We start from the raw sequence: 20,047 nt of genomic DNA on the forward strand, positions 1-20,047 counted from the left end.
TGATCATTATTGATTGCTCTCGATTTTTAAAAGTGATAAAGAATTTGTTAAAACAATCGATAACAAGGGAAAAAACAGCTTTGTTGTCGTATGAGGCTGTTGTGAAAAACTCTCTTGGAAATAAAAAAGAAGAAAACTCTGCTGTTTAATTGTTAGAAAGTTGAAAGCCTTTTGCGCTCTTCGATGCGAAATAAGTATAAAGCTTCGTTTTATAAATAGGCATCTTAAATAGTTTCTTGGTCAAGATGATTATTTAAAGGAGAGCGGTTCCACCAAGATCTTAAGAAAATGGATGATCGTTTTCAAAGAAGTTTGGAAAAACACATTATGGCAGACTACTGTTGGAGCATCAAGCAAGTTGACAAAAGAAAGAGCTACAAGCAAAAGTTTCTTTCCGATTGAATATTTGTGAGTAAACGATTTGTTCGAAATCCTTTTCAAAATTAAAATTTTCGTTAATTTTTTATAAATTTATAAAAAAATTTACGTTACTTTTTTATAAATTTATAAAAAGTTTCACTTTGATAGGATGATGTTTATGAATTGTTTATTTTAAATGTGTTATTGACTTTTTTTTCATCTTTAAATTATGAAAAAAATAAAATCTTTCATAATTAAATAGTAAATTAAAACTTTTTTTCGATACTCTCCGATTAGATACTTTAGACTTGATAAGTTTTTCCACCATCCCGACGATATTATGCAATTAAAACGATAAAAACGACGTTCTTCAAGAAAAAAAAAAGGTATAATAAGTATTTTTTAATGACCTCAAACACCACAATACTGTGATTGTTTTCGTTGCGGTTTTTTTAATTATAACTTGTTAAAGACGAAATGTTTTTTTTATTAATAAAGGACATGCCTTGTCATTATTTTCGAAATTTGAATGTTTCAGTTAGTAATATTAATGCAAGTTGAATACTCAAGTGTACTAAGGCGGGAAACCAGGTTTTTTTCAGCGAAAACTGCATTTATGCTTTAGCTGATATTTTGTTCAAAAGCCAAAAAAAAGCAATATATTTGATATCGTTGGAAAGGTTTTTCAATGCACTTTTTGATGCAATTAAAATATATATTTTAAAAGCACCCTCCAGGACAGAGTTGGGGTTAGAATAAAGCCATTATTTACTGCAAAACATGTTCGCGCACAAAGGCTAAGGCTCGTTTTTACCTAAATTAAACTTCAGAAAATCGGTTGAGCTTTGATACATATAACCACAACCTAACAAAGTCTTACAAGTTACCATGCAACTCACAAATTAAAAAAACCCAATTTTTTCTGTTTTACAATAAGAAAACTTTGCTTTTTTCATAACAAACGCGAAAAGTAAAAAGGTTTGTCAAGTACTTTATGTGAACATTTTGCAATCGTATTCACTAAAAAGTAATAAAAATTTATAAATAAATTATGGTTCGGTTGCGCCAAAGACAAATGTAATAAAAATGAGTCTCGGTTGTATTTTACTCGGTTACATTTCCTCAATATTCTCGGCTGTAGTTTTCGGTAAATTTATTATATAAATTATCTTATGCGTCATTCGCAACAGAACTATTTTTTAAAAATTCCTTATACATACAAAAGAAATTATTGACGCCAAATATGGTTTGCATAATCTTAATTTATAAAGTTCTCGGTACCGAAGCTACCGCGGTATGCATAAGTTATTAACGAAACAACCAACCGAATTTAACGAAAGCTATCGGTTTTTTTTTTTAGAAAAAAACTGGTTTCCTGCCTTAGTACACTTGAGTAAAGTTATTTAGCTATCAGCAGAGTTTATAAAAAACGGAAAAATTCTCGACTACACTTTTCTTTCGCAGCCATTGGCGTCCGCCTCCCCAAAATACGGAAATCTTGAAAATCGTTTTAAAATATTAATTGTAAAATTTTGAGAAATTTAACAAAATTATGAGTTTGTCAGAGATTTTTTCAAAAGCTATCGAATAAAATAAGAAATTTTATAATTACACCAAAAGCAAAGAATATTTTTTTACAATAAATTTTTTAAATTTTAAAATATTTTACAACCAATTTTCATTCGTAATTTTTTTTTTTTTAATTTTTTTTTTTTTTGTATTACATAAGCATAAATAAAAATTGATTTTAATCATCGAAACAAGTCAATTTTACTGAGTGCTCAAAGACAAGAATTAAAGTTTGGGTTGTGTTTTATATTCTATTTTAAAACAATTGACATTAAATAGTATCTTTTTATATATGATTAACGTAATAAAGAAAATTTGACTTTGTCAAGCACATTCAAATTTTGTCTAACTACTAAAATCGCGTTTAATGTTTCATCCGAAAGCCGAGTTCTCAAATGGGTGTAGACCATTGCAAAACTACTAAAATCTCGTTCAACTTTGACCTGAAGAAAATGCAGCACCAAAAACAACTTGAGAAATTTTGTAAAGTTGAAGGAACAATTAGGATCATCACGTTTTAAATGCCAATATTCAAGCATATCAAGTTTTCATCCACACCAATACGAGGCTCATTATATAGAATGTTTGTTATTTACTGATAAATTCTTGTGTTGTGTACGTTGACCTCCTCCTGGAAGAAGAGATATCAATTATTTGTTGATCAAACACCAAGTATTGTCTAATCGAACTGATTTTCGAATCATTAAAAGTTTCTAAATTTTTCAAACACTTAAAGATAAAAACTTTTCTTTAAAATTTGACTCTATGACCTTAAATCAATAAGAGGTTAAATTACTTTCGTTTGATTTGTGAAAAAAATAAAAATAAAAAATGAAGAAACGAATAATACTCTGATGACGAAAATTATTAATATCAAGTTATTGAGTTGTATTGAACTTTTATTGATACACAGTGTGGAAATTCTTGAATGTTCTTGAATGTTCTTGCATATTCCTCAATAAATTTCCAGGTTTCATCATTTAATCAGCTGGTGGTTATTTCGATTAGTCCCGATTTGTTCATATATCGCGAGTTTTTCAAACATGTCTGATACCATGATATAAGTACTACTCTATCTCGGAGCAATATCTTTGCGTGGTCTCTTGAGATCAGCGAAAATTGCATCCTATTTAGACGCTTGTGTATTTCTTAGTTTCCTAGTTCAATAGCAATATCCTTGTGTTTCGAATGCAAATGGTCTTTAAGATGAGAAGCATTTCTGGCAAGAAATGCTGGTTCTATGCAGACTTTGCATTTCTGTGCAAACTTTGCATTTTTGCATGCAGATTTTTGTTCTGTGCAGACTTTGCATTTCCGTTTCTTATTTTCAATCAAAAAGTATTCTTTAATTCGTGTGTTTTGCATTTTTCTCTACATAAAGCTTAAACCATCTTAATCAAATTCTCAGAAAAAAAGGTTAATTTAAAAAAAAGTAAAAAAAAAAAATACCATTGCTTATTACTTGAATCTTAATGAATAAGAAATTCAAACTATGAAAATTCCATCGTCTTGAGACGCTTTTCAAAAAAAAAAAGCTTACTTTTAAGGTTTAGCACTAAGCATCTGCGTCTCGGTATTTTTTTTATTCGAGACGAGACGATGATATCCGGGACACAATTTTTAAAATCCGAAAGAAAATTTATTATCCCGGTTTATAACTTTATTCCGGGACAGTTTATTCGTCAATTTTTTCCAGGACATTTCTCGTCTCGTTTTGCTTGTTCCGGTTAATTTCGAGAAAACGATTCCGAGACGCAGACCCTTATTTAGCACCAGTAAGACTTAATCATACCGGTAAAGCACGAGATTTTTACTCCCACGTTTTTTTACTCAGTAAAAATCTTATATCAAATTTTTACTGTATTTTTATGTATAAATTTATTTTGCGACCACGTTCTTTGAATCTATAAGGTAAACAGTTAGTAAGAAAACTTTAAATCTATAAGGTAAACAGTTAGTAAGAAAACAAACAGTTTATATATTTGTATTTGTCTAAAATAATTGCATTTAGTTTCCAATTGTGTGATACTTTTATCGTGATGCGATTCTAGCTTAATTTGGTTTTCCAGCTATTTACAAATAACTACCAAAAAACGTTAAGTGTACCAATATTTTAGTAATATTCTAACATTATTGCAATACAAATAATTTTTAAAAAACTTTTATCTTTTAATTTATGATTTCATGATTGTATTTTTGATTTATGATTAGTTGAAATAAATTTCACCGACCAAGGGAAGGCATCAGACAAGCATGTCTGGCTTGTCTGATGCCTTCACTTGATCTCGCTTCATCAGAAGTTTCACTTTTAAGAGATGCTACCTAAAAAGTAGCAACAAAAAACAGAGGAAATTTGCACTGCTCATAAAATATAGCTTTGTTTAAGTGAAATTCACTTTTTTTAAAAAAAAAATTTATGAATGAAAAGTGTAAAATCTCCAAATCATTAAAAGTTTCTTTACAAGTTGTATATTGAAGATGATCAGAAATTTGTAAGATGATTATACATAACTTCTGAAAGTTCTGAAAGTTTTTTGATAACCTTTTTAATAACCTGCAATGTGAATGTTATGCTTGCTATTGCTATTGAACATAACTCGGCCAAGAAAATTATAATTATAGTTTATGCTAATAAAAACTCAATGAAATGTATTTTCCTATAATTTTTCCTGAATAAAAATACCTGGCTTTAGTTTTATTAAACATTTTTTTTATAAATTTTATAATTTTTTTGCATAATGAAGAGATAAAAAAGTACGAAAAGTTAAGAGTAATTTTTAAATGTATAATTTTAAAATTTTTAATGAAACCAGTACAATAAGTAAAACTGCCAACGCTTCGATATTTTGATTCTAAAACTACATTTAGTTAATATGAATTATTGGCAATTTTTATTTTAGAAAATTTAGTACGTTGTAAGTATTACATTGTGAAAGAAGTTGCAAAATGCGATTACTGCTCTTTCAGAATTAAAATAAATTCAAACACTGTGATTAAGTGATTTTTAACTTTGTGTAAACTTATATAAAAGGAGGAAATTAAGCATCTGCATCTCGTTAATTTTTTATTCGAGACGAGACAATGATATCCAGGACACAATTTTTAAATTCCGAAAGAAAATTTATTGTCCCGGTTTAAAACTTTATTCCGGGACAGTTTATTCGTCAATTTTTTCCGGGACATTTCTCGTCTCGTTATGCTTGTCCCGGTTCATTTTGAGAAAACGATTCCGAGACGCAGACCCTTAGAGGAAATGAGCTAAAGAAAAGTATTATGATATTTCCAACATCAGTGGAGAAGGGGTTGACCATTCATCAAATAACTATTTTGTTTACTGCATGGAAATTCAGATTGTGGTGTCATAAGAAGAGAAATAGAATTTTCTGGAAAATTGTTTTATTGCTTCATTTTAAAAAATTTAAGTAATTTAACAATCGTACTAATATTAGTTACAATACTGTAAATTGAAAGATAAATTCCGTTACTTCCAAATTGGAAAAAAACAGCAAAAATAAAATTAATAACATAAGTATGGAATAAACCATGTTTTACTAAATTTTGTCTGTGTTTGTGTCTGTGTCACCCTCATAAATAAAGTTTAGTTTAAATCAATAAAAATTGAACATTATATATCACTGAGTACAAGAATTTTTCCACCTCTAAATTTTAGAAATGAAGGCCCTTTTTTTAGCACACAAATTAAATAAGGAATGTGATACAGTACTGTGCAAAAAATAGTAGCACATAAAAAGTTTTTTAAAAAAATCTACATTTAAATAAATATAAGTAAATAATATTGAGTTTTTATTAAATTATACTTAGATATCTTTAAAATAAAGCTATATTTATTTATTTTAGTTAATAATTATGTTAATAATATAATTTTTTTTTATTAATATTTATTAAATGGTTTCAACTCGTATCATATTTCACCCACTTATAATGTTTGTTTATTTATTACGGACAAGGATCAACACTTGAAATTGATTACATCAACCACTGTAAAATTAATTTATTTTGTTTAAATTTATTATTCTTAAATATCTTTTGATAAATAAGAGTGTGGCGAAGAATTTTTAGTTGCTTTTAAATTCTCGTGTTAATTAAAGATTTTTTTTTATTTCAAAAATTTAGTTTTGAAATAAAATTACTTTTGAATACGAAAAAATTTTCTGTACGAAAATATTTTCAGTACAAATAAAATGCCAAAAATATATATAAATGTTAGAAATCACATTATTGTTTTACATGAAGAGGGCAATAGTCAAGTTAAAATAGCCAAACGTGTGAATTGTTCGCGAGTATCAGTTCAAAAAATAGTTAAAAAATATAATGAAACTGGTGATGTAGTGGATAAAAAGAAGTCTGGTCGTCCCAAGAAGTTAAGCACACGTGATGAACAGTTTTTAAAAATAACAGCGCTACGAAATCGCAAGAAAGTAAGCGCAGAATTCGTTCAAGCTCTTAAAAGAGCTAGTGGAACTTTAGTACATGCATCTACTGTGCGATGATCTTTATTAAAATCTGGAATAAAAGGCTGTGTAGCTATTAAAAAACCTTTACTACGCAATGGTAATAAAGAAAAAAAAATTAAAGTTCGCCAGAAAGCACAAAGAGTGGCTTAAAAATCAATGGGACAAGGTATTGTTTACAGAAGAATCTAAATTTCAAATATTTGGAACGAATAGATGTCAGTATGTTAGGCGAGACAAGCATTGAAGGAGCCATGTCTAGCGTCAACTATCAAACATGGTGGAGGAAATATTCAAGTTTGGAGGTGTATTTTAATAAAAGGGATAGGGGATATTGTTAGAATAACAGAAAAGCTTACAGGTGAAAAATATAAAAAATTTTTTCATAACTATACTGCGCCTTCTGGACGACAACTGATCGGGGATTATTTTATCCTACAACAGGATAACGATCCCAAACATACTTGCAAGTTAGTTTAAAATTATTTGTCAAATCTGGAAGAGGAGGGAGTGCTTCAAACCATGGCTTGGCCTCCTCAGAGCCCTGATTTGAACATAATCGAATATGTTCGGGACTACTTAGACAGAAAGAAGATAGAAAGGTTGGCAAAGAATGTAAATGAGCTTTGGAATGTTTTAAAAGAAGAATGGTTCAACATCCCCATCACATTTATTGAAAATCTGTATAAAAGTATAAATAAAAGGCTCCAAGATGTTATTGTAAATAAAGGTGGTCACGATAAATATTAGTTAAGTCTCTATGTATAGTTAAAAATTTAAATGTTTTTAATAAAACTTGTATTATGTTACACAATTTAATAAAAAATATGTTTGTACCGATATTTTAGTATTTGTTCATTTTGTTTGACATTTTATCCTAAATATTTTAAAATTCTCTCAGATGCTACTTTCTTTTGCACAGTACTGTATATAATATAAATATAAAACCTTTATTTTCGTACGCAAACTCTGAAACGATGAAATGAAATTTGTTTACAAAACACAGATAAGAAAAATACTTTTCTCCAAGGTATATTCCTTGTTTACCTTGTGTTAATAAAATAAACTAAAATTTCTCTTTTTACGTAAAAAATGCTACGAAAAACCGTCGCATTCATCATAACATTTTCATTCTACATTAAAGTAGCATTCATTTTTAATGCTTCATAAAAAAACATTTGAAAAATCAGAGAATGGTAAAGACTTGTAAATTTCTCCTTATACTTAAAAAAAAAATTGCAAGTTTTAAAACTCTTCTGGATCCACTCGAAACTGCTCGGCAACTACAGCTTTCAATATTGTTTAGTTGAGGTGTTTTAATTTTACTAAAATTTCAATTCTGTTTCCAAGTTTTTGATTTGAGCCGTTTATTGGTGACTAATGATAACGTGGTGTTGTAGGTAAATGAAGAATCGAAACTTATGCTGTACACTTAACTCATTTTTTAAGGGTTACGAGGTATTGGCAGTTTACTCTTGTTAAATTGTGCTAACTCAATTGTAGAAAATAGTTCACCATGCTCTGTATATTTATATTTCGTAATTAAAACAACACTGTTGTTGAAAAACTTGAACATTTTTAATATATTGAGTGCATACATTTAGATAAAGCTTTTTTACACATACAAAAATAAACATAATATAACTTAGAAGTTGTATATTTCAGAATATCATTTTATACTTGACGTTTTGCATAATAATTTTCGAACAAAATAGATTAAGGTGACGTAATTTAATAATCGATCAGTTATGAACTGTTCCTTTATGTTTAGAAAACGTCCCTCCCTTCCCTTCTCTCGTTTCGAAGATTTTCAATCAGCAAAACTGCGCTGGGAAAAATTAAAGTACATTATGAAAATAAGTTCAACAACAATCACAAAAAGAAGTTTGATTAAAACCTCTCTTTCACTTCGGACCAAATTCAGAACATTTTTTTGGTTGCCAGCGAAGAAAGATGTGCTAAAAGATATGTCACCATCTGAACTGGTAAAACTGAAATCAAGTTTTGCAAAATTTACATAAGATTATGGTTTACTGAAAGATGCTATTTACTCTTCCTGTTTTTAGGTACTTAGTTTTACATTTAAACCGGCAAAACTTGAGGTTGGAGTAACTTAATTTAAGATAAACTGTCAAGTTTTCGAAACAAAATGTAAAACTTTCAATATTCTTTAGAGAGAGAAAGAAAAAAATCAACCGTTCGAAGCTATTAAAAATTCGCTCGAACTTTATTTTACTATTTTCAGCGTTCAAAAAATTTATTTTCTTCTTTAGTTTTTTTCACAAACTTCACCGACGTTAAAAAAGAATTTAAAAGAACTAAAATTTGTTCAGCTGTTACCACGACAACGAGAAATGTCGAATTTTTTATATTTTGATTATAATTTTGATATTATTTTAGGAACAATCTTTCTTTAAAAAGTTTTTTTAAAAAATTTGAAAAGTTTTAAGAAGCAGCAAATTTCCACTCTGATTAAAAAGAACAATTCGAAATTAAAATTAAAAACTATATTTTCCTTAATTATTTTCCGGGTTTCATGTTTTAAAGAAAAATTTTCTATAATCTTTTCTTTTTATAATTACTCAATATTTCATTACATGAATATATTTTATATTATCTACATTTTATATACATTTTATATATTTCTTTAACATTCCAAAAATAATTACACGTTCAAAATATTTTCGTGTTCAACTTTTTCAACTCTTTGATGTATTTAAAATTTATGGTTCGAATTTCAAGAAGTTGTGATGATCCGCATCCTCTTGAAGTTCGAACCAAGAAGCCATTTATAAATGTCGTCGATAAAGTCCGTGTTGTCATTTAGGTAAAGACGTCATTGTTCAGCAAGTAAAATCCAAAGGAGGACGAAACCTTCGAACTTTCGTTCTTCGATATGAGAGTATTCCTGATGTTTATTCACATATCTTCAATCATGCTTCAAACATTTAACGAGGTTTTTCTCATCCTCAGATAAAATATTTTTATGAACAATTAGCTCATTCAACTTGAATTCTGCGCTGATAAGATTCTCCTTGAAGTTTCATGCGTTTTTTCAAATGAAACTTCATGAGAAGTTTTATCATCGCATTTCTTAATCGTCCGTTGATTACTTAGGATTTGAAAAGATTAATCATTCATTGATTGATCTTTTCAAATCCTAAGTTATCAACGCCTGCGCTTCAAAGAAACATTCTATGAACATCTTTTGATCTTCATTTGAAAAAGAATATAAACGTATTAACTTTGTTATTTATTTGTATTTTATTTCACATATTGTGTCAAAATAATGAACTAAATTTAAAGAAATATCTTTAGAAATGAAAACATCAGAGGTCAAGTCATTAATGAGAGAAGTAAAAAAGTATATGCTTATAAAGCTGTCTTTATAAACATATTCTTTTTCGGACTGTTTGTTTGTTGTCAGCTAACTGAGTCCAAATACTTTTTTTTTTAGCAATTAGAATTTAATTTATAAAAAAATTAGTTATACAATATAATAATAAGAAATCAAATAATAAATTAATATGAACTTGTTTTTACTACTTTTTATAAAAGAAAACTTGCCACAGAAACAATAATGGTTTTATTATTCAATTCTTTAACTGATTCTTTATTATCATTATTTTGGAAGACTGCTTTTGAAAAATATATTTCATACCAAAGTAAATGAAACAAAATGTTTTCAACCTGTTTGCAACTAATTTCGGAGGGTTAACCTTCAACATCGAATTGCACTCAAATACCAAAAATTAAAACAAACAAAAAAAATATTTAAAAAACTTCAATTGATACAAAAGGTTCTACCACTAGACAATAGGGCGGGTGAATAAAAATGAGCAATTGCTTTAACTCAGTAATTGGTCAGCTTTACATGAATAAAAAATTCAACAACTTTGGTTTAGTTTTTATTCACGTTAACACGTTCGCTGCCGAGCTATTTTTAACTACGCGTTATTTCTTTGCCGAGCCATAATGTCTGCAATGATTAATATTTGCCGAGGCTTTTTTGCGTGGTTTCATTCTCACTGCCAAGGCTAGATATCAACATTTCATTAAAAAAAATATTTTTAATCTGAAATAATTCTATACTATTTTTTATTCTGAATATAACTGACAAAAAAAAAGCACTACGAGTATACTCGTAGTTTGGCAATGGCGAAGAAATTTTTTTCTCCAGTGCCGAAGTACTCGTAACACCGAAATGAGTATAACTCATTGCGGTGACTACATCTTTTCAAGATGTAATTGAGAGCTTGAAAGTTGAAATTAAGAAACGTAAGATGTAATTGAGAAATACAACAGGTAATTTAGAAGTCGCAAAATGTAATTAAGAAACACAACATGTAATTAAGAAGTTTTAAAATGTAACTGAGAAACCCAACATGTAAATAAGAAATCGCAATATGTAATTTGAAACATATATTATAAGCTTTTCTCAATTACAACTTTCATCTTCTCAATTACATCTTTTGTTTCTTAATTAGATCTTCCATGTTCTAAATTACATATTGCGACTTTTAAATTACATTTTGTATTTCTCAATTACATCTTACGTTTCTTAATTACAACTTTCAAGTTCTCACTTACATCTTGAAAAGGTGTAGTAATGTAGCTTATTTTATGCATTATTATTATAAATAGTGTTTCAATTTTTTTGCACATGCACATTGGCAGTTATCATGAGTAAACAAGGTAATTTATATTTTGTTTTCTTAATTCTAAATTGTTGTGTTTTTTAGACTAGAAGCTAAAATATATTTGACAACTACATTATACTGTATGTTATTGAAAATGTAAAAAAAAATTTGAAGTACACAATAAGATGTTTTTTAATACATTAAAAAACATTTTAGTGTGCACTTCGAATTTTTTACACAGTATACTAATTAATGTGTTTTATAGATGAGTAATTTCTTTTTTATAAATTGATAATTTATAAATTTATCTATCTCCTATTAGCTCAACACAGATATTCCACTATTGGATCAGCACATATGATTATGGAAGACTGTGAGGATAGTGAAGATGATGATATTGAAGATTAGGATTCATTTTTTGCTTATACTACTACCTTTTCGCGTTTGACTGCATCAGAATCAGATTCTGAAGATAATAACACTTAAGAAAGTGATGACAATCAGTTAACAGACGTTCATCTAGCAGCCACTGCAGAAGATTTTATTAATGCCGCCGAAAAGAGCTAAAACAACGGGTGGTCCATCTAGAAATTAAAACCAATCGAAAGATGAGCTGAGTATTGTAAAACAAATTCAATTTACTGCCGATCCTGGTTTGAAGATAAATCAATAAACATACATTTGTGGTACTTTAAGAACTGACCGAAAGTCAAATCCAAAAGAGTGTACAAAAGCAAAACTGAAACAGGGAGACGTTATAAGCAGAAGCAGAGTGGGTGTAGTGGTTGCTAAATAGAACGACAAAAGAGACGTGCTAATGATTAGCAACTTGCATTCGTTGCAAATGATTGAAGTGACAAACAGGAGAGGAGAGAAGAAAATGAAACCCAACATTAAAGATTACAATCAATCTATGTCAGGAGTAGATAGGGCGGAATAAATGGTATCATACTATGATTGCCTAAGAAAGACAATTAGATGTTATAAAAAAGTAGCACTTCATCTCTTTGGTTTTGTTTAATGCTTACTGTCTAAACAGCAAATATGGAGTAGATAACACAATTTTCTTGCTTAAGTTTAGAGATCTATTGAGTGAACATTTGAATGAAATTGTGCCTAGAATCACCAGTAATATTACTTGTCTTCAATACCACTACTTGTCTTCAATACCACCGAATGAAAAGAAAAAATTCCCAACCAAACCATGTCGAGTCTGCTCTAAAATAAAACGTAAAGAAACACGATATGAATGTGCTGTTTGTGAAAATAGACCTCCGTTATGTATTGGCGAATGTTTCAGAATGTATCATTCAACAGAATAGGTTTACACTTGAATTTTAATGAAATAAAATTAAATCAATATCAATGTTTTATTTTTATCTGTTTTAAGCTATTTCTGTCTTTATCCGCATTTTTTGTTAGGTTCCCTGGATTTTTAAAATAAAAACTTGAATGTAATATTTTCTGAAATCAAATATGAAGCTAAGAAAAAAAAAAAAAAAAAGAACAGACAAAGCCAGTCATGCACAAATGATATTTGAAATAAGTTAGTATAACTACGAGTATTCTCGTAGTTGGCAAATAAATGACGCCAACTTACTACTTCACCCGGCCTAATATACCTTTAAAAAATAGGGATTAGCACATGCTAGTCTCTTTCAGTCCAAAAGATTTTGTATCCAAGAGTAAAACAAAAAGTTTTTTCTTTTTCAATTTTAAAACTTTTTGTAACTAAATTTCTTCAAGCTTCGAATTTTTTTCTAAGATAAGCCTCCCCCATCCTTAAACAAGTATTATAAATTTTCTTAGTAAGATATTACTTTATAGACTTTTATCAATAAACACTCCCTACACATTTCATTCTTCATTAAATCAACAAATCAAAATAACGCAAATTTAGTTAAAATCAAAAAACTAAATAAATCCTTTGCAAAATTCTGCAACAGCATTAAGCGTTAAATATAAAACTCTAAAAAATAGAAAAAAATTAAATATGAACCAAGTAAAAGAGAAATACTATTCTTAACTGCTAAAAAAATAATCAAAATAGGAAGCTGTTATAACTTTAAAGTAATATACAATAGTTTTTATTTGTTTATAACTTAATAAATTAAATAAGTTGTTTTGAAATTTTTATTGTTTAAAGAATACAATTATTCAAAAATTAATTATGAAATTTTAAAGAGAATAAAGCTATTGCAATAAAAATAAATAAAAAAGAAGAAGACGGGACAATAATTAAACTTATCAAAGCTTTTACTTTATTCAAAGTTTTACGTAACTTTTAAAATATATCTGATTTTGAGCTTACATTTTTTACCTGGCTTCTCATTTAATTAGTTTTAACAAAAAGGCATTTCATATATCGGGGAGAGTGGTGAGAAGTGGAACAAAGGAGAAGTGAGACATCATTTTTTTTCTGTCATCTTTGTACCAAATTTATGAGTACCATCATGAAATGTACTTCTACCCGAGCTTCGTTTTTTACTTCATTTTGGTGCATGCTAGTCATTAGATTTGCTTGTATTGAAAAGTTATCAGAAAACATCACTTCGCATAAATAATAGAATGTTTAAAATATTGAAGTCTTAATTCTTTATAGGCAGATTGAAGCGAGAAAATTCATGTTTTGTTGATATGCAAACTCCTTGACCCACTTCTCATCACTCTCCCCTACAGAAAGTTTTGAAAGCTTCTCATCACTCTCCCCTACAGAAAGTTTTGAAAGCTTATGCAAACAAATCTTTTTCAAATTTGCTATTTGTAAAATTTCGAATCTTTTATTGTATAAGCATCATATAAAAATATTGAGTGATTCAAAAATAATTTGACATTAGATAGCTTTTCAAGTTTATACTGTTCTGCATCTGAACAATATAACGATTTATCAATAATAGTTCTACCTGAGCATTACAGATTGTAGCTTACTCGCAGAGAAGACAGCGTTGCAATTGTAAATCTTCTTTTCTCATAGAAACTCTGCTCTAGGGAGCGAATACCCGACCCGAATACCCGCGGGTACCCGTAGACGGGTAATTTTAATAACTTCAGTTACCCGATATCCAAGCCTTCGGGTAGGGTATTACCCGAATTACGCTACCCGAATATTACCCGTAGAAGTACCCAATTATCAGGTAATTTTATTACCCGATTTCTTTACCCGAAAGTCGGGTAATAAAATTACCCGTAGAAGTACCCGAAAATCGGGTAATAAAAATACCCGATAATCTGGTGTATCGGGTAATAAAACTACCCGATAATTCGGGTAATAAAATTACCCGAAATTAAGTAAAAAAATTACCCGATCCTCGAACCGAAGTTTTCGCGCGATCGGGTATTTTCGTTCAATTTTTTTTTGTTGTTGTTTTTTTTTTTTTTTACTGTGTTTTTTTAAATTTAACTTTATTTCAATTCTTTTAATATCATATTTATTTCTATTTGTTAGTTCCACCCAGTCCGTGTAAGTATTAATTTTTAAATAATTAAAAGTTAATACTTACATGAAGTGGGTGGAACTAATACTCCATGTAAGTATTAATTCTACCTACTCCATGTAAGTAATAATTTTTAATTAGCTAAAAATTTGCTTGTATTTAAAAGTTATCAGAAAACATCATTTTGCATAAACAATAGCATGTTTAAATTATTAAAATCTTCGTTCTTTATAGGCAGATTGAAGCAAGAAAATGCAGGTTTTATTGATATGCAAACTCCTTGACCCACTTCTCATCCCCTACAGAAAATTTTGAAAAATTATGTAAACAAATCTTTTTCAAATTTGCTATTTGTAAAATTTCGAATCTTTTATTATATAAGCATCATATAAAAATATTGAGTGATTAAAAAATAATTTGATACTAAATTGTTTTTCAAGTTTATACTGTTCTGCATCTGAACAATATAAAGACTTATCAATAAAAGTTCGACCTGAGAATTACAGATTGTAGCTTACTCGCAGAGAAGACAACGTTGCAATTGTAAGTCTTCTTTCCTCATAGAAACTCTGCTCTACAAGTGTTTCGCGTTCAATTTATACTTTAAAAAATACGCCAAATACGTTCCATAAAAAAACGGCACAAACTTTATTAAAAAGATTTCAAAGAAACTACGTCAATCTCCACTTTACGTAATTGCTTTCTCGTTGTGTAATTACATAAATTGCAGGAATAGAAAAGAAATCAAACTTGTCAGATTTAAATAGTTAACCCTAAAAAGCATGATTTTTTTAAAAACATCAGAAAAAATCATATACATGTATTTTGATATGTCAATTCGTTTAAAAAAATTTTGAAAATGATATTTTAAAGTTACAATTTTTTTTAAAGGAAAACTTGTTGCATATCTCCAACATTATGCATCAAAATCTAATTTTGCAAAGAAGATTGGTCATTTTTAAAGCAACTGTTTTTCTTAGTTTGTGGATATCTTTGCATTTAGGAAATTTACATCTGACTCGTCCATCAGTCCAAATTAGATAATGCCCTATTTGATCTAGGCGAAATTCCTTTGGTGGCGCACAGTGAGATGATGCACTTTTTTGGCTATTGTCTTATGGTATTTCTTTGTATAATTTTCATAAGACATAAAGACAATTTTTTCCGGAACTCAAAAAATTTTATTTTTTCTCGGTGACTTTCATAAGATTTGAAAACTACATTATAAAGAATCCATGAATTTACTAATGATATGTTAATGAAATGATAAAAAAGACACATACCATTTCTTTCTTTTTAATATAATTTTGTTCCTAGAAAATATAGAATCCATCAAATCAACACCTGCCATGTGACGGTAACACTCTTTAATAACAAATAGACAGCTAATGTCAATCTTTTTCCTTGTTTTTTTGTCGAATCGGTTTATGATTGGTAATCATTGGTAACTTCCCTGCGTATGTGGACAACAAACGAACTGCTTTATTATCTCTCCAGATCAACGAGCTTATTTCTATTTCATTTACTTCTCCAACAAACTCATATAATTTTTCCCTCCAGCATCTTTTTTAACTATTTTTTCTGTTGGAAGTTTGCAATCAGGTATTCTTGTGTTTTTCAGCTCGATATGCTAATAGAGCAGGACAGGTATAGTAATTATCAAAGTACAGTCTGTAACTTTAAATGTATTTTTAAAAAAATGATAATACAACAAAAAAAGACTAGAATACATATAGTAGCATTTCTGCAACATACAATTTTAATGTCATTAGTAGCTATAACATAAAAATCAAAACAACAAATAAGTTTTAAAATTAATAGCAACATTTAGAAAAACGAAAATAATTTTATTTGTATATAGATGAACGCATTATATTCTATAAAAGTCACTGGAAGATCAAATAAATTAGTAAACTCAGCAAAATGTGATGCGACGAACCAAAATCTCTCATGCGCACTGGTTTTAAAAATATTGGTAAGAGGCGCAAACTTTAGATTTTATTATGTGTCAATACGGCAACACCATCCTTTGCGTATAAGCTAATTTTAAAAATGAGCAGTTATGTGATATGGTACTAACAAAAAACTTCATACATAGCTAATAACTTTGGTTTCAGAAGAACGCTTCTTTATTGTGACTCATATGCAAATGGTTCATCTAATAAACATTTATCTAAAATGAGGGGAAGCAATTGTAAATCTTTACAATAATTTTATTTAGGTGTAAACCCTATTAGCGTAAAGAATAAATTCTAGCATTTGACATCAATTATAGTAAAACACAAAGATAATTAATCTATTTGTATTGAAAAAGTTTTAAAATACTTTTAATACATGATCATCACACTTTTATTCAAATAAAATATTTATTTCACTAAACTTTGACTAAAATTTTTTTACTCAACGTTCTATAAAACTGACACAAGTGAGATCCAACTTTTCCGTGCACAATCTTGTCATCCATTCTTTTTGCCAGGTGTAACGATGCACTTGCTAAATTATGTAAAATCTTGCTGATTTTGAATTACAAGACAAAGTTTTTCTCGATCAAAACAGAAAATTTAAAAATAAAGCATTATCAAGAACAACTTTTATTTGATTTCATCCAAAGTTCTAAACCTTTTCTTGATTCAACGACAAAAACATTGCAGAGTAAAAGCAAATAAAATTGAACAACTTTTGAGTTTTTAGTTTTTATGAATTATCTTTTAAAGGGAAAATCATTTTGAAATTTTTTTTTTTTTTTTTTTACATTATTATATAGAATTTTTCATACGGTATAAAACTATTTGGTTTTTAATTAAGAATTTTAATACGAATTAAAAGGAGTTTCTATGAATAAATTGTTTTAAATTTTATTCACAATCTGATTCCTCAGTTTCATAAATAAAAACTTTCTGCGCTTAACATAAAATGTGCTTTGGTAGCAAAATTTCTGCTAAAGATGATCCTTTTTTTAGAACTGAATTTACAAATTCCGGAAGAAAGTTACGAAGAAAAACTGAAATAAAAAGATTCCTTGTTTAATTGAACACACTATTTATTTATTTATTTATATAATTATTTCATACTTATTATCCAAATTTAATTAGCATCTAGTTCTTATATAAATATGAGTCACCCACGTAATTAGTTACTTAAAAATTACTCACATTATCTCAGTCAATAAAGAAAGACGCATACAATGACAAACAAAAAAACAAAGAATTACACTGACAAGCAAATCAATGCTGAAATCGCACAAATAAAATATGGCGACTTATCATTGTATATAGCATCATTTATGTATGGCATTCCAGCTTTATCCTGAACGATAAAGTTGCCTTTATCCTGAACGATAAAGGCAACTTTATCGTTCAGGATAAAGCTTCCTGCAAGCTCTATTGGTACTGGCAGAGTCAGTCACTTTGTTGAACTTTTCAGGTTATGTAAACAAAAATTTCTAAACGGAAAAAAAATTTTCCAGGGGTCCTGGGGATCTTTGATTACTAAAATATTTTAAGTTTTAATGGTGGCAAACTTGAATTTTTCATATTGTCATGAATTTAAGGACCCTCTTTGGAGTTGCTACCCAAGAAACCAAAAAAACCCAGAAATTTATATGATCTAAATGCAATCCATGCAAGCTACGAGTAAGTTTTGAATCACAACATCAGATCTTATTTCTTAATCATCCAGCTGGTGAATTTTGGGTAGAGAGTATGTTTAAATAATCAGTTAAATGGTGTTATTAGCCATAAGAACAGATCCTGAAAGGTTTAACACTATCATTTATAGTTGAAGAGATAAAATTGGTTCATCGAGAAAAACACTCGTTTTGAGTAAAAGACCTACAAAGTTTCGTTTGAATTTTTTATTGTCATAAAAATATGATGAAAAAAACTCTCATTTTGAAAAAAAAAATTAAAAATGGTTTTTGAATCGTCCAAATTCGGAACTAAGATTATATTTTGAATAAAAACCTTTTTTTAAAAAGAATAAATTTTAAGTATTTTTAAAATTGTTTTGGAGGATACTGCTTAATCCTATTTCAAACGTTGCTGCGGATGATCGTGATGGTACTTTTCTTCTTTGACTCTATTTTTTTAAATGACTCAAATAAAAACCGGAAGGATTGAAAACTTCTTTTACACGCAAAAAAATCCTTCAACTTTACTATTAATATTAGCGACACATTTTGGAAAACATTTAATGTTTCCTGAGCTTTACTTAAAAGTGTATCGTGTTATGTCTAAAAATATACGCGTTTGATTGGTTTCCTAGGAGGTCCGCTTCTTTTGTAATCATTTTTTATCTGTCCTTTTTAAAATACACTAGAATATTGTGTTGTCACTCCAACTTTGAAAAGAAAACTCATTACATCACCGAACTTTGATAACAAAAGGTCATTTCTGAACATGGAAAATTGTTACATTCAGTTACTCATAAACTAAATGTAATACCGAATTTAAACAGCAAACCGAGCGATACTTAGAGACATCCGAGTGAAACATTTGTATTGAAATGAAACTTTTAATATTTTAGGTTTAATCGTGCAGTCTTAAATCAAAATTTATTTATACTTATCATAAATTAACTTAACATGTTTTCAACCTGCTTGTTAATAATGAGGTATGGTAACTATCTGCGCAAAAAACGAATACAAACACGATTTAATGAGAAGCAATTCTTTGTTCAAATTTCTTTTTTAAAAATTCAACCTTCTCCACTCAACACCCTACTCGCTTGTCGTCAATTATGTTAAGAAGAGTAAAGCTTTTGAAGAATAGTTTCATAAGTTAGGTTTGTTTTGAAAAAGTTCATCCATAACGTTTGTATCAGTAAGGGATGCTGTATTTCCAATGTCTCTGACACCGTATGCAATCTTGCGCAATACACGTAGCACTGTTTTAAGAAGCTGAAAATTTGATTTCCTTTATGGTTACTCGTTGGCTTTAAATAATCTTAAATAACTAATCAGGGGGTCAGCTGATTTAAAATATATATATAAAAATTATTTTGGCTAACAACGTTTTTCGCAATATCTTTTAGATTTTACTTATAACTCAATCTTAAAGCCTATTCACCTTTTAAGTATTCTTATGAAAAGCCAGCAAAAAAAGTAAAGTATAGCATTAGCTTACCATCTTCTGCACAATAATAGCCGTTAAAACGCTCGAAGTAAGCACTTTCAATCATAGCATGATCGTTGTTTAATGTGCGCATCATACCGTGCCAGGGTTGCTTAAGTTTAGGGAGCATGCATATTCAGTTTAGGGAAAGTGCGTATTTAACATAGTAAAAACTCTGGATAGAGATAAAGCAACAAAAATTATTTCACTAAAAAGCCATGTTCGACAACAGTTTTTTATGTATTCTTTTGTCATCTACAAAAGTTCATAAATACCAGTATGTTATGTAAATTAGTTGTAATAAGTCTGGTTTTTATCAAGAAGCATAGTGACATCCTACGGTACTCAACGGATCAGGATATTCTGTCAACTACAATTTTTAAAATTCTTTAATGAATTTTTTTTTCTTCGAAAACTTAAAATGATAATTTGATTATTTGATTCTGAACTTTACCTCTGAA

At 28.7% G+C, this 20,047-nt stretch overlaps 1 long non-coding RNA gene across 1 annotated transcript; it reads left to right on the plus strand.

Annotated features, from left to right (window-relative positions):
• Positions 1 to 3,946: 3,946 nt before the first annotated feature.
• Positions 3,947 to 9,343, plus strand: LOC149893836 (uncharacterized). Its single transcript, XR_016449112.1, has 3 exons — positions 3,947 to 4,024; positions 8,173 to 8,467; positions 9,229 to 9,343. It is a non-coding gene; the product is annotated as an uncharacterized LOC149893836 (long non-coding RNA).
• The last annotated feature ends 10,704 nt before the right edge of the window (positions 9,344 to 20,047 follow it).

This window comes from Hydra viridissima, unplaced genomic scaffold (genome assembly GCF_058129835.1).
Source record: "Hydra viridissima isolate aposymbiotic clone 2 unplaced genomic scaffold, HvirCarnegie_v1 scaffold_1, whole genome shotgun sequence".
Classification (NCBI taxonomy): domain Eukaryota; kingdom Metazoa; phylum Cnidaria; class Hydrozoa; order Anthoathecata; family Hydridae; genus Hydra; species Hydra viridissima.